Here is a 15,014-nt window from a genome sequence, read left to right as displayed (position 1 = left end):
CTAGCCTATCCATTTAAGACAATCTGGAAATCTTAGCCTGTTACATGCAAATAGTGATTTTTAGGAAATTTTTCAAATTTGAAATTTTAAATGATCATAAACCACGCCCACTTGGATCAATCATTACCATATTGATATTGTGGTCTTAAGACTCTATAGTGATGATAACCACTAAGTTTCGTGCAGATCCATTTAGCCAGTTCAGCAGTATAATTTCTTCCCAGTTATAGCGCCCCCTATTGTTTAATCAAGTTGAAAACCAGGACATACACTTGAATTGACCTTAGGTATGGATGTTATGAACAGCTTTGAAAAATGTCAAAATCTTTTGAAGTTACGCTAAAAAAACTTTTTCATTCCCAAAAAAATATTTTAAAAAATCATATTAAAAAAAATAAGCAAATTATCCAAAATCCCTTCACAACTTTTGGTCAGCCGCTCCTCCTCGCTTGTCAGGGAAAGTTGTGATGTGATTGAGTTTGACGGCCGGGAGGAGTTAACGAAAGTACGTTTGACTTACTATGCAAATTTCTACTAATTAGCATAAGTTTAAAACACTTTTTAAAATACTCATCTAAATTTGACTGAATCAATGAACATACTGGATGAGATCATTTGTTTGTTTACGAAAAAAATGGGGAGAAACATGCCAAAAATATTGTGTGTGTGTATATATATATATATATATATATATATATATATATATATATCTATAGGGCTGCCAACTTTTGAACATTTCAAAGAGTGAGATGCGGTCACAGGGTTGGGAGCGGACAATTGGCCTACCTTTTTTTTGGGGGGGGGGGGGGGGGGATTTTTACTTTTTTCCCAGAATTCTGACTTTAAACCTTGGAAGTCTGACAGGGAATTCTGGGGAAAAAAAAGTCTGAATTATCTTTCTTTTCTTTTTTTCTTTTCAGTAGCCCTAATCCTCTTCCGTACCTCTGACTCTGACTTTACAGAGGGTCTATCTGTCTGTCTGTCTATCTGCAGTAAAGAGTTTCAGGAACTTTTAATTATAATGAATCTAAATTATTTAAATTCCATCTAGGGGTGGCTAATATCATGTCATTCATAATATTACCAGTTATTATTTCCTGCTGAGAAAAACAATCTATCATGTTAAGCTAACTTCATGATGTAATTGCATCCACCAGACAGAGGATTATGTTCATGTGGGTCATCAGCATGAAGTTATTGAAGTTAACAAAGCAAACAAGGCTGGAATCAGTTTTACTGTAATCTGTGGGTGTGTCCGAATCCACGGGAAGGATGCTTGTAAGAGTGCATTTTGAGGTCGATGACATCACAGCGCAGCAACGAGTACTGTCCGAATTCCAAGAATACTCATTCTCGCGTCCTCAAATGCATCCTCGCTCCGCCCACATTTCGAGGATGGGTCGATTGTGTTCTCACAGAACAAGGCTATCCCAGCATGCTTTGCGCGTCTGCTGTGGATTTTCAACAGGAAAAGAAAATGGGGAGAGCTACGAAGTTTTAAATGTAAGTTTGTTACAAACTAGCTGTAGAAACCTAAAAAGCTTAAAGCGGTTCAGTTTATAAATATTTTTCATTTGTATAATTGTTTTTTAAATTACATTTTAGGCAGAAATCAGCCAGAACGAGTTTGTTTCGCAGGTCCCATTTATTCCCGTGTGTGTGTGTGTGTGTGTGTGTGTGTGTGTGTGTGTGTGTGTGTGTGTTTGTGTGTGTAGCGAATTAAACTTGTCATTTGTTTTAAGGACAACGGAGCAAAGAAGCATTTTTATTAAGCTTAGAGGTGAAGAGTGAAGCTGTTTACACACACAACCACAGAAGTTCTTTTGTGAGAAGTAGTTTTACATTCAGGGATTTACACAGCTGACACATTTTAATGAAGTAAAAAGTTTGTGTGAAGAATATAATTTTTATCTTATGTGAATAAATGTAAAAATGTGTTTATTGCCTTTTTGTCACCTGTGGTCTCTGATTTTCTCTGTTTAGGACTGCAGGTGTCCAGGGTCAGGAGAGGCTTTACCTGTTGGTCATCCTGGGAGAGAGGCCTTCTACTGTCATCATGTTAATGTTATTTAGCTGTTTGATATTTGAACACATTCATTAAAATAAAAACTAATAACTTTCTGGTCATTGCTTTTATCACCAGTTTTATTATTACAGATGTTTTTTGAACATGTTACATGAACAGAAAATGAAAAGATGGTAAGGAGACAAGATTATTTATAATACGTTACATTTATTTACAGATCGAAACCAGTATGGACCAGTAATGTATAATTAAAGCAGGATTACCTGAGTGAATCTTCCTGGATCATTTATTTAAACTGAGTGAGCAGGAAGTCTTTAACAGTGCAGCTGGATCTGCTGCAGGAGGATCCAGACGTGGATGGAGGGCTGGAGCAGACCCGTGGCTGGTCATTTCTGGCCAGAGGAACATCATACAGGACGGTCTGCAGAGAGAGCTTTGGGAAGCTTCCACTCACTGTCCACTCCATCGTCCATCTACAGGGCCTGCTGGGCTGGCTCAGACGACTGCTGTTACATCTCTGTGAATGACTTGCCTGTTAACAATAGTGGTGGTCTGCTGGTACCTCCTCCAGGGCAGAGCACCACTGACCTTCTCCACACACATCTTCCTCAGCCTCATCCTCCAGACCTACAACTTCACCAGCACAGAGGCAGATGTGCAGCACAGTGCATGCTGAAGTGAAATAGATTCAAAAAGAGGTTTTTTATTGAAAAATGTAAAACAAAACCTATAACCTGCAGTACACTTGTTCTGTTCAGTTTAAAGAAAACCAGCAGGGAATAGTTAAAAACTACAGAGAATTTACATTTTTAAGACAAGTCTAATCATGATTAGGCTTAAGTTTGAATGTAAAATTGTACCTACAATAAAATAATATTTGCGTTAGTTGCTGTAGACAAAAATATGTCCTATAATTAAACACAAGGGGGAGCTCAAATCAAGACGACATTTTTTTTGTTTCATAAACCACCTAAGAGTGAACTTTATGGCAAATGTCAAGAAGATTGTGAAAACAGAATTTGCGCTACAATTGCTAGCCTAAAAATGTATTTTTGTAAATTTATAGCGCAAACATCTTCGTGGAGCTGCGGTTTTCAATATCTAAGCTCATGGCTATCCAGTTAACATAATCTGGAAAACGTAGCTTCTTACATGAAAATAATGATTTTTAGGAAATTTTTCAAATTTGAAATTTTAAATGATCATAAACCACGCCCACATTGATCAATCATTACCATATTTATAATGTAGTCTTAAGACTCTACAATGATGACAACCACTAAGTTTCGTGCAGATCCATTTAACCAGGTCAGCAGTATAATGTTTTGCTATTTATAGCGCCCCCTATTGTTTAATCAAGGTGAAAATCAAGACATACACTTGAATTGACCTTAGGTTTGACTGTTATGAACAGTTTTGAAAAATGTCCAAATATTTTGAAGTTATGCTAAAAAAACTTTTTCATTCCCCAAAAAATATTTCAAAAATTCATATTTAAAAAAGTAAGCAAATTATCCAAAATCCCTTCAGATCGTTTGGTCAGCCGCTCTTCCTCTCTTGTCAGGCAAAGTTGTGATGTGATTGGGTTTGACGGCCGGGAGGAGTTAACGAAAGTACGTTTGACTTACTATGCAAATTTCTACTAATTAGCATAAGTTTAAAACATTTTTTAAAATACTCATCTTAATTTGACTGAGTCAATGAACATACTGGATGAGACCATTTGCTTGTTTACTAAAATATTGAGGAGAAACATGCCAAAAACGTTTTTGGGGTACAACAGCGCCAACTATTGGACAAAATTCAAACTTTTTTCTGTGATTGTAGATGTCACTATGACTGATATGATTTGTAACTTTCTGTATAGAATATGTATTTTTCATCAGTTAAAGGGCAAAAATTTTTAAAGTCTATAAGCCACGCCCACTTTTTAATCATTTTCAAAATATAGCTTAAGGGTCCAATGATTAACATATGTGCCAAGTTCTGTGGAAATCCATCAAGCCGTTTAGCTCAAACTAACTTTTTGACTCTTTAGCGCCCCCTTTTGGTGAATCCAAACAAAATGGGGAAGATAGGACTTACCGCTCATACTTTGTAAGGTTCTAGAGTCTCATCAATTTATTTTGAGAAATGGTGAAGATATCATCAATTAACACATGTGCTAGCTAGCGCACTGATTTTGACATGGTGTCATTAGCCCAATTTTCAATATTTCTGCATTTTTCTTCATCACAACAACTTAGCCTAGTCCATAGATCACATGTACGAAGTTTGAAGTTGATTCGACGAAAAATGTCGAATAGGTGATTAAAACTAAGTTTTGCATTTTTTGCGATCTAGCAAAAAATCTAGTTAGGCGGAAATGGGCGTGGCCAATACAAAAAAGATGGAGAATCAATCAAGGATCATGTGCATATAAAGTTTTTGACTGTAGGACCTACGGTTTGGGAGCTAGTAGCTGAAACGTGTTGACCTCTGCAATAGCGCCACCTAGGTGACCCGGGGTCCAAATTTTCGAATCTGAGTAGCGGTCAGGATTTTCTATCAGACTGCCATGTCAGATTTTTCCTTGCAATTTCAGGCTCTTGCGCCCATACAGACACAGCGGAGAAGAATAATAATAATAAATAATAAACTAGAACTGCAAGCAGTTATCAACGGGTTCCAAGCCACCAGCGCCAGTCGCCGACCCGCCCCGCACTCAACTTCGCCAGTCCTCATGCGGTCCCGCCCCAAAAACACGTTCTCCCGCCGGCGTCCCGTCAGCTCACTTCAACCGGCGCAATGAAAGTAACACTCAGGATACGTCATTAAACCTGCAAATCCTATACACATCTTTCAGAGGCATGGCTGACTTCTCAATCGTGATTACAATGGAATTCCACTGTTTCCTTATTAAAGAACGTGAAGATTTAATGAGTGAGATTATCAAACAATAATCTATACATCAACAGAATATTACAAACAACATAAATACTTGATAATGTCTTTAGATTTAATTGATTTTCAACAAAAACAATGAGTTTCATTTTGTGACTTACTGACCAAATGTTTCAAAAAATCATGAAAAATACATAACTCATCATAAAATTACCAAAATATTCTCACATGGCAGTGTTGACATGTGGAATAATATGATGTTGTTTTTAAATCAGTAGACTCAAAGCTTTTTTGAAGAAAAATCAGTAAATATAACTGTAAGGGTCACAGTCAAAATTAAAATATTCATAAAAAAATAGTGCTACTTTCTAAAATTTATAGAAAAATCTCAGATCACCATAGGTACATGTTGAATGTTGTAATTGGTTTATATTTACTGTATACCTAAAAAACTTTCTAACAAAAATTAATTACGTTGTTGTCCAACTATACAGAAAAACTGGCAAAAAGTTAAAAAATCATTAAAAATCAATGCTTTCGTACAAAAATCTCAAAATATTCCGAGATTGCCTCTGTGATGTGAGAATTCTTTTTATATTTTTGTTGGGGTCATAAATGTAAAATTGTACCTACAATAAAATAATATTTGCGTTAGTTGCTGTAGACAAAAATATGTCCTATAATTAAACACAAGGGGGAGCTCAAATCAAGACGACATTTTTTTTTGTTTCATAAACCACCTTAGAGTGAACTTTATGGCAAATGTCAAGAAGATTGTGAAAACAGAATTTGCGCTACAATTGCTAGCCTAAAAATGTATTTTTGTAAATTTAAAGCGCAAACATCTTCGTGGAGCTGCGGTTTTCAATATCTAAGCTCATGGCTATCCAGTTAACATAATCTGGAAAACGTAGCTTCTTACATGAAAATAATGATTTTTAGGAAATTTTTCAAATTTGAAATTTTAAATGATCATAAACCACGCCCACATTGATCAATCATTACCATATTGATAATGTAGTCTTAAGACTCTACAATGATGACAACCACTAAGTTTCGTGCAGATCCATTTAACCAGGTCAGCAGTATAATGTATTGCTATTTATAGCGCCCCCTATTGTTTAATCAAGGTGAAAATCAAGACATACACTTGAATTGACCTTAGGTTTGACTGTTATGAACACCTTTGAAAAATGTCAAAATCTTTTGAAGTTACGCTAAAAAAACTTTTTCATTCCCAAAAAATGATTTAAAAAAATCATAATAAAAAAAATAAGCAAATTATCCAAAATCCCTTCACATCTTTTGGTCAGCCGCTCCTCCTCTCTTGTCAGGGAAAGTTGTGATGTGATTGAGTTTGACGGCTGGGAGGAGTTAACGAAAGTACGTTGGACTTACTATGCACATTTCTGCTAATTTGCATAAGTTTAAAACATTTTTTAAAATACTCATCTAAATTTGACTGACTCAATGAACACACTGGATGAGATTATTTGTTTTTTTACGTAAGAAATGGGGAGAAACATGCCAAAAATATTTTTGGGGTACCACAGCGCCACCTATTGGACCAAATTCAACAAATTTTCTGTGATTGTAGATGTCACTATGACTGATAAGAATTGTAATTTTCTGTTTAGAATATATATTTTTCATGAGTAAAAGGGCGAAAAATTTTGAAGCCTATAAGCCACGCCCACTTTTTAATCATTTTCAAAATGTAGCTTAAGGGTCCGATGACTAACATATGTGCCAAGTTCTGGGGAAATCCATCAAGCCGTTTAGCTCAAACAAACTTTTTGACTCTTTAGCGCCCCCTATTGGTGAATCCAAACAAAATGGGGTAGATAGGGCTTACCGCTCATACTTCATAAGGGTCTAGAGTCTCATCAGTTTATCTTGAGAAATGGTGAAGATATCATCAATTACCACATGTGCTAGCTAGCGCGCTGATTTTGACATGGTGTCATTAGCCCAATTTTCAATATTTCTGCATTTTTCTTCATCACAACAACTTACCTTAGTCCATAGATCACATGTACGAAGTTTGAAGTTGATTCGACAAAAAATGATGAATAGGTGATTAAAAGTAAGTTTTGCGTTTTTTGCGATCTAGCAAAAAATCTAGTTAGGCGGAAATGGGCGTGGCCAATACAAAAAAGATGGAGAATCATCCAAGGATCATGGACATATAAAGTTTTTGACTATAGGACCTACGGTTTGGGAGCTAGTAGCTAAAACGTGTTGACCTCCGCAATAGCGCCACCTAGGTGACGCGGGGTCCAAATTTTCGAATCTGAGTAGCGGTCAGGATTTTCTATCAGACTGCCATGTCAGATTTTCCCTGGCAATTTCAGGCTCTTGCGCCCATACAGACACAGCGGAGAAGAATAATAATAATAAACTAGAACTGCAAGCAGTTATCAACGGGTTCCAAGCCCCCAGCGCCAGTCGCCCACCCGCCCCGCCCTCAACTTCGCCAGTCCTCACGCGGTCCAGCCCCAAAAACACGTTCTCCCGCCGGCGTCCCGTCAGCTCACTTCAACCGGCGCAATGAAACTAACACTCAGGATACGTCATTAAACCGGCAAAGCCTATACACATATCTTTCAGAGGCATGGCTGACTTCTCAATCGTGGTTACAATGGAATTCCACTGTTTCCTTATTAAAGAACGTGAAGATTTAATGAGTGAGATTATCAAACAATATCTATACATCAACGGAATATTACAAATAGCATAAATCCTTGATAATGTCTTTAGATTTAAAAGATTTTCAACAAAAACTATGAGTTTCATTTTGTGACTTACTGACCAAATGTTTTAAAAAATCATGAAAAATACACAAATCATCCTAAAATTACCAAAATATTCTCACATGGCAGTGTTAACATGCGGAATACTATGATGTTGTTTTTAAATCAGTAGACTCAAAGCTTTTTTGAAGAAAAAATTGGGAAATATAACTATAAAGGTCACAACAAAAATTAAAATATTCATAAAAAAATAGTGCTACTTTCTAAAATTAGGAGAAAAATCTCAGATCACCATAGGTACATGTGGAATGTTGTAAATGGCTTATATTTACTGTATACCTAAAAAGCTTTCTAAAACAAATATTAATTACTTTGTTGTCCAACTATACAGAAAAACTGGTAAAAAGTTAAAAATTCATTAAAAATCTATGCTTTTGTATAGAAATCTCAAAATATTCCCAGGTTGCTTCTGTGATGTGAGAATTCTTCTCATATTTTTGATGGGGTCATAAATGTAAAACTGTACTTACAATAAAATAATATTTGCATTAGTGGCTGTAGACAAAAATATGTCCTACAATTAAACACTAGGGGGAGCTCAAATCAAGACGACATTTTTTTTGTTTCATAAACCACCTAAGAGTGAACTTTTTGGCAAATTACAAGAAGATTGTGAGAACAGAATTTGCGCTACAATTGCTAGCCTAAAAATTTATTTTCGTAAATATAAAGCGCACACCTCTTCGTGGAGCTGCGGCTTTCGTGACCTAAGCTCTAGCCTATCCAGTTAAGACAATCTGGAAATCTTAGCCTGTTACATGCAAATAGTGATTTTTAGGAAATTTTTCAAATTTGAAATTTTAAATGATCATAAACCACGCCCACTTTGATCAATCATTACCATATTGATATTGTGGTCTTAAGACTCTATAGTGATGATAACCACTAAGTTTCGTGCAGATCCATTTAGCCAGTTCAGCAGTATAATTTCTTCCCAGTTATAGCGCCCCCTATTGTTTAATCAAGTTGAAAACCAGGACATACACTTGAATTGACCTTAGGTATGGCTGTTATGAACAGCTTTGAAAATTGTCAAAATCTTTTGAAGTTACGCTAAAAAAACTTTTTCATTCCCAAAAAATTATTTTAAAAAATCATATTAAAAAAATAAGCAAATTATCCAAAATCCCTTCACAACTTTTGGTCAGCCGCTCCTCCTCTCTTGTCAGGGAAAGTTGTGATGTGATTGAGTTTGACGGCCGGGAGGAGTTAACGAAAGTACGTTTGACATACTATGCAAATTTCTACTAATTAGCATAAGTTTAAAACACTTTTTAAAATACTCATCTAAATTTGACTGACTCAATGAACATACTGGATGAGATCATTTGTTTGTTTACGAAAAAAATGGGGAGAAACATGCCAAAAATATTTTTGGGGTACCACAGCGCCACCTATTGGACAAAATTCAAAAAATTTTCTGTGATTGTAGATGTCACTATGACTGATAAGAATTGTAATTTTCTGTTTAGAATATATATTTTTCATGAGTAAAAGGGCGAAAAATTTTAAAGCCTATAAGCCACGCCCACTTTTTAATCATTTTCAAAATGTAGCTTAAGGGTCCGATGACTAACATATGTGCCAAGTTCTGGGGAAATCCATCAAGCCGTTTAGCTCAAACAAACTTTTTGACTCTTTAGCGCCCCCTATTGGTGAATCCAAACAAAATGGGGTAGATAGGGCTTACCGCTCATACTTCATAAGGGTCTAGAGTCTCATCAGTTTATCTTGAGAAATGGTGAAGATATCATCAATTACCACATGTGCTAGCTAGCGCGCTGATTTTGACATGGTGTCATTAGCCCAATTTTCAATATTTCTGCATTTTTCTTCATCACAACAACTTAGCTTAGTCCATAGATCACATGTACGAAGTTTGAAGTTGATTTGACAAAAAATGATGAATAGGTGATTAAAAGTAAGTTTTGCGTTTTTTGCGATCTAGCAAAAAATCTAGTTAGGCGGAAATGGGCGTGGCCAATACAAAAAAGATGGAGAATCATCCAAGGATCATGGACATATGAAGTTTTTGACTATAGGACCTACGGTTTGGGAGCTAGTAACTAAAACGTGTTGACCTCCGCAATAGCGCCACCTAGGTGACGCGGGGTCCAAATTTTCGAATCTGAGTAGCGGTCAGGATTTTCTATCAGACTGCCATGTCAGATTTTCCCTGGCAATTTCAGGCTCTTGCGCCCATACAGACACAGCGGAGAAGAATAATAATAATAAATAATAAATAATAAATAATGAAAAATCCGTAGAAAAACAATAGGGTTCCCTGCCCTTTGGGCTTGGAACCCTAACTAGAACTGCAAGCAGTTATCAACGGGTTCCAAGCCCCCAGCGCCAGTCGCCCACCCGGCCCCGCCCTCACCTTCGCCGGTCCTCACGCGGTCCCACCCCAAAAACACGTTCTCCCGCCGGCGTCCCGTCAGCTCACTTCAACCGGCGCAATGACAGTAACACTCAGGATATGTCATTAAACTTGCAAAGCCTATCCACAAATCTTTCAGAGGCATGGCTGACTTCTCAATCGTGATTACAATGGAATTCCACTGTTTCCCTATTAAAGAACGTGAAGATTTAATGAGTGAGATTATCAAACAATGATCTATACATCAACAGAATATTACAAATAACATAAATACTTGATAATGTCTTTAGATTTAAAAGATTTTCAACAAAAACTATGAGTTTCATTTTGTGACTTATTGACCAAATGTTTTAAAAAATCATGAAAAATACATAAATCATCCTAAAATTACCAAAATATTCTCACATGGCAGTGTTAACATGCGGAATAATATGATGTTGTTTTTAAATCAGTAGACTCAAAGCTTTTTTGAAGAAAAATTGGGAAATATAACTATAAAGGTCACAACAAAAATTAAAATATTCATAAAAAAATAGTGCTACTTTCTAAAATTAGGAGAAAAATCTCAGATCACCATAGGTACATGTGGAATGTTGTAAATGGCTTATATTTACTGTATACCTAAAAAGCTTTCTAAAACAAATATTAATTACGTTGTTGTCCAACTATACAGAAAAACTGGTAAAAAGTTAAAAATTCATTAAAAATCTATGCTTTTGTATAGAAATCTCAAAATATTCCCAGGTTGCTTCTGTGATGTGAGAATTCTTCTCATATTTTTGATGGGGTCATAAATGTAAAACTGTACTTACAATAAAATAATATTTGCATTAGTGGCTGTAGACAAAAATATGTCCTACAATTAAACACTAGGGGGAGCTCAAATCAAGACGACATTTTTTTTCTTTCATAAACCACCTAAGAGTGAACTTTTTGGCAAATTACAAGAAGATTGTGAGAATAGAATTTGCGCTACAATTGCTAGCCTAAAAATTTATTTTCGTAAATATAAAGCGCACACCTCTTCGTGGAGCTGCGGCTTTCGTGACCTAAGCTCTAGCCTATCCATTTAAGACAATCTGGAAATCTTAGCCTGTTACATGCAAATAGTGATTTTTAGGAAATTTTTCAAATTTGAAATTTTAAATGATCATAAACCACGCCCACTTGGATCAATCATTACCATATTGATATTGTGGTCTTAAGACTCTATAGTGATGATAACCACTAAGTTTCGTGCAGATCCATTTAGCCAGTTCAGCAGTATAATTTCTTCCCAGTTATAGCGCCCCCTATTGTTTAATCAAGTTGAAAACCAGGACATACACTTGAATTGACCTTAGGTATGGATGTTATGAACAGCTTTGAAAAATGTCAAAATCTTTTGAAGTTACGCTAAAAAAACTTTTTCATTCCCAAAAAAATATTTTAAAAAATCATATTAAAAAAAATAAGCAAATTATCCAAAATCCCTTCACAACTTTTGGTCAGCCGCTCCTCCTCGCTTGTCAGGGAAAGTTGTGATGTGATTGAGTTTGACGGCCGGGAGGAGTTAACGAAAGTACGTTTGACTTACTATGCAAATTTCTACTAATTAGCATAAGTTTAAAACACTTTTTAAAATACTCATCTAAATTTGACTGACTCAATGAACATACTGGATGAGATCATTTGTTTGTTTACGAAAAAAATGGGGAGAAACATGCCAAAAATATTTTTGGGGTACCACAGCGCCACCTATTGGACAAAATTCAAAAAATTTTCTGTGATTGTAGATGTCACTATGACTGATAAGAATTGTAATTTTCTGTTTAGAATATATATTTTTCATGAGTAAAAGGGCGAAAAATTTTAAAGCCTATAAGCCACGCCCACTTTTTAATCATTTTCAAAATGTAGCTTAAGGGTCCGATGACTAACATATGTGCCAAGTTCTGGGGAAATCCATCAAGCCGTTTAGCTCAAACAAACTTTTTGACTCTTTAGCGCCCCCTATTGGTGAATCCAAACAAAATGGGGTAGATAGGGCTTACCGCTCATACTTCATAAGGGTCTAGAGTCTCATCAGTTTATCTTGAGAAATGGTGAAGATATCATCAATTACCACATGTGCTAGCTAGCGCGCTGATTTTGACATGGTGTCATTAGCCCAATTTTCAATATTTCTGCATTTTTCTTCATCACAACAACTTAGCTTAGTCCATAGATCACATGTACGAAGTTTGAAGTTGATTCGACAAAAAATGATGAATAGGTGATTAAAAGTAAGTTTTGCGTTTTTTGCGATCTAGCAAAAAATCTAGTTAGGCGAAAATGGGCGTGGCCAATACAAAAAAGATGGAGAATCATCCAAGGATCATGGACATATAAAGTTTTTGACTATAGGACCTACGGTTTGGGAGCTAGTAGCTAAAACGTGCTGACCTCCGCAATAGCGCCACCTAGGTGACGCGGGGTCCAAATTTGCGAATCTGAGTAGCGGTCAGGATTTTCTATCAGACTGCCATGTCAGATTTTCCCTGGCAATTTCAGGCTCTTGCGCCCATACAGACACAGCGGAGAAGAATAATAATAATAAACTAGAACTGCAAGCAGTTATCAACGGGTTCCAAGCCACCAGCGCCAGTCGCCCACCCGCCCCGCCCTCAACTTCGCCAGTCCTCACGCGGTCCCGCCCCAAAAACACGTTCTCCCGCCGGCGTCCCGTCAGCTCACTTCAACCGGCGCAATGAAACTAACACTCAGGATACGTCATTAAACCGGCTAAGCCTATACACATATCTTTCAGAGGCATGGCTGACTTCTCAATCGTGATTACAATGGAATTCCACTGTTTCCTTATTAAAGAACGTGAAGATTTAATGAGTGAGATTATTAAACAATAATCTATACATCAACAGAATGTTACAAATAACATAAATACTTTATAATGTGTTTAGATTTAATAGATTTTCAACAAAAACAATGAGTTTCATTTTGTGACTTGCTGACCAAATGTTTAAAAAAATCATGAAAAATACACAACTCATCCTAAAATTACCAAAATATTCTCACATGGCAGTGGTAACATGCGGAATAATATGATGTTGTTTTTAAATCAGTAGACTCAAAGCTTTTTTAAAGAAAAATTGGGAAATATAACTATAAAGGTCACAACAAAAATTAAAATATTCATAAAAAAATAGTGCTACTTTCTAAAATTAGGAGAAAAATCTCAGATAACCATAGGTACATGTGGAATGTTGTAAATGGCTTATATTTACTGTATACCTAAAAAGCTTTCTAACAAAAATTAATTACGTTGTTGTCCAACTATACAAAATAACTGGCAAAAAGTAAAAAATTCATTAAAAATCAATGCTTTTGTACAAAAATCTCAAAATATTCCCAGATTGCCTCTGTGACGTGTGTATTGTGGTCATATTTTTGTAAGATCATAAATGTAAAACTTTTCTTACAATAAAATAATATTTGCATTAGTGGCTGTAGACAAAAATATGTCCTATAATTGAACACTAGGGGGAGCTCAAATCAAGACGACATTTTTTTTGTTTCATAAACCACCTAAGAGTGAACTTTGTGGTAAATTACAAGAAGATTGTGAGAACAGAATTTGTGCCACACTTGCTAGCGTAAAAATGTATTTTTGTTAATATAAAGCGCAAACCTCTTTGTGGAGCTGCGGCTATCGTGACATAAGCTCTAGCCTATCCAGTAACCACAATCTGGAAATCTTAGCCTCTTACATGCAAATAGTGATTTTTAGGAAATTTTTCAAATTTGAAATTTTAAATGATCGTAAACCACGCCCACTTTGATCAATCATTACCATATTGATAATGTAGTCTTAAGACTCTATAGTGATGACAACCACTAAGTTTCGTGCAGATCCATTTAGCTGGTTGAGCAGTATAATTTCTTCCCAGTTATAGCGCCCCCTATTGTTTAATCAAGTTGAAAACCAGGACATACACTTGAATTGACCTTAGGTATGAGTGTTATGAACAGCTTTGAAAAATGTCAAAATCTTTTGAAGTTACGCTAAAAAAACTTTTTCATTCCCAAAAAATTATTTAAAAAAATCATATTAAAAAAAATAAGCAAATTATCCAAAATCCCTTCACAACTTTTGGTCAGCCGCTCCCCCCCTCTTGTCAGGCAAAGTTGTGATGTGATTGAGTTTGACGGCCGGGAGGAGTTAACGAAAGTACGTTTGACTTACTATGCAAATTTCTACTAATTAGCATAAGTTTAAATTATTTTTTAAAATACTCATCTAAATTTGACTGACTCAATGAACATACTGGATGAGCCCATTTGTTTTTTTACTAAAACATTGAGGAGAGACATGCCAAAACCTTTTTTGGGGTACAACAGCGCCACCTATTGGACAAAATTCAAATTTATATCTGTGATTGTAGATGTCACTATGACTGATAAAATTTGTAACTTTCTGTATAGAATATGTATTTTTCATCAGTTAAAGGGCGAAAATTTTTAAAGCCTATAAGCCACGCCCACTTTTTAATCATTTTCAAAATATAGCTTAAAGGTCTGATGATTAACATATGTGCCAAGTTCTGTGGAAATCCATCAAGCCGTTTAGCTCAAACTAACTTTTTGCCTCTTTAGCGCCCCCTTTTGGTGAATCCGAACAAAATGGGGAAGATAGGGCTTACCGCTCATACTTCATAAGGGTCTAGAGTCTCATCACTTTATCTTGAGATATGGTGAAGATATCATCAATTAGCACATGTGATAGCTAGCGCACTGATTTTGACATGTTGTCATTAGCCCAATTTTCAATATTTCTGCGTTTTTCTGCATCACAACAACTTATCTTAGTCCATAGATCATATGTACAAAGTTTGAAGTTGATTCGACGAAAAATGACGAATAGGTGATTAAAACT

This window comes from Nothobranchius furzeri, chromosome 7 (genome assembly GCF_043380555.1).
Source record: "Nothobranchius furzeri strain GRZ-AD chromosome 7, NfurGRZ-RIMD1, whole genome shotgun sequence".
In the NCBI taxonomy this organism is placed as follows: domain Eukaryota; kingdom Metazoa; phylum Chordata; class Actinopteri; order Cyprinodontiformes; family Nothobranchiidae; genus Nothobranchius; species Nothobranchius furzeri.
This window is presented reverse-complemented; position numbering follows the sequence as displayed.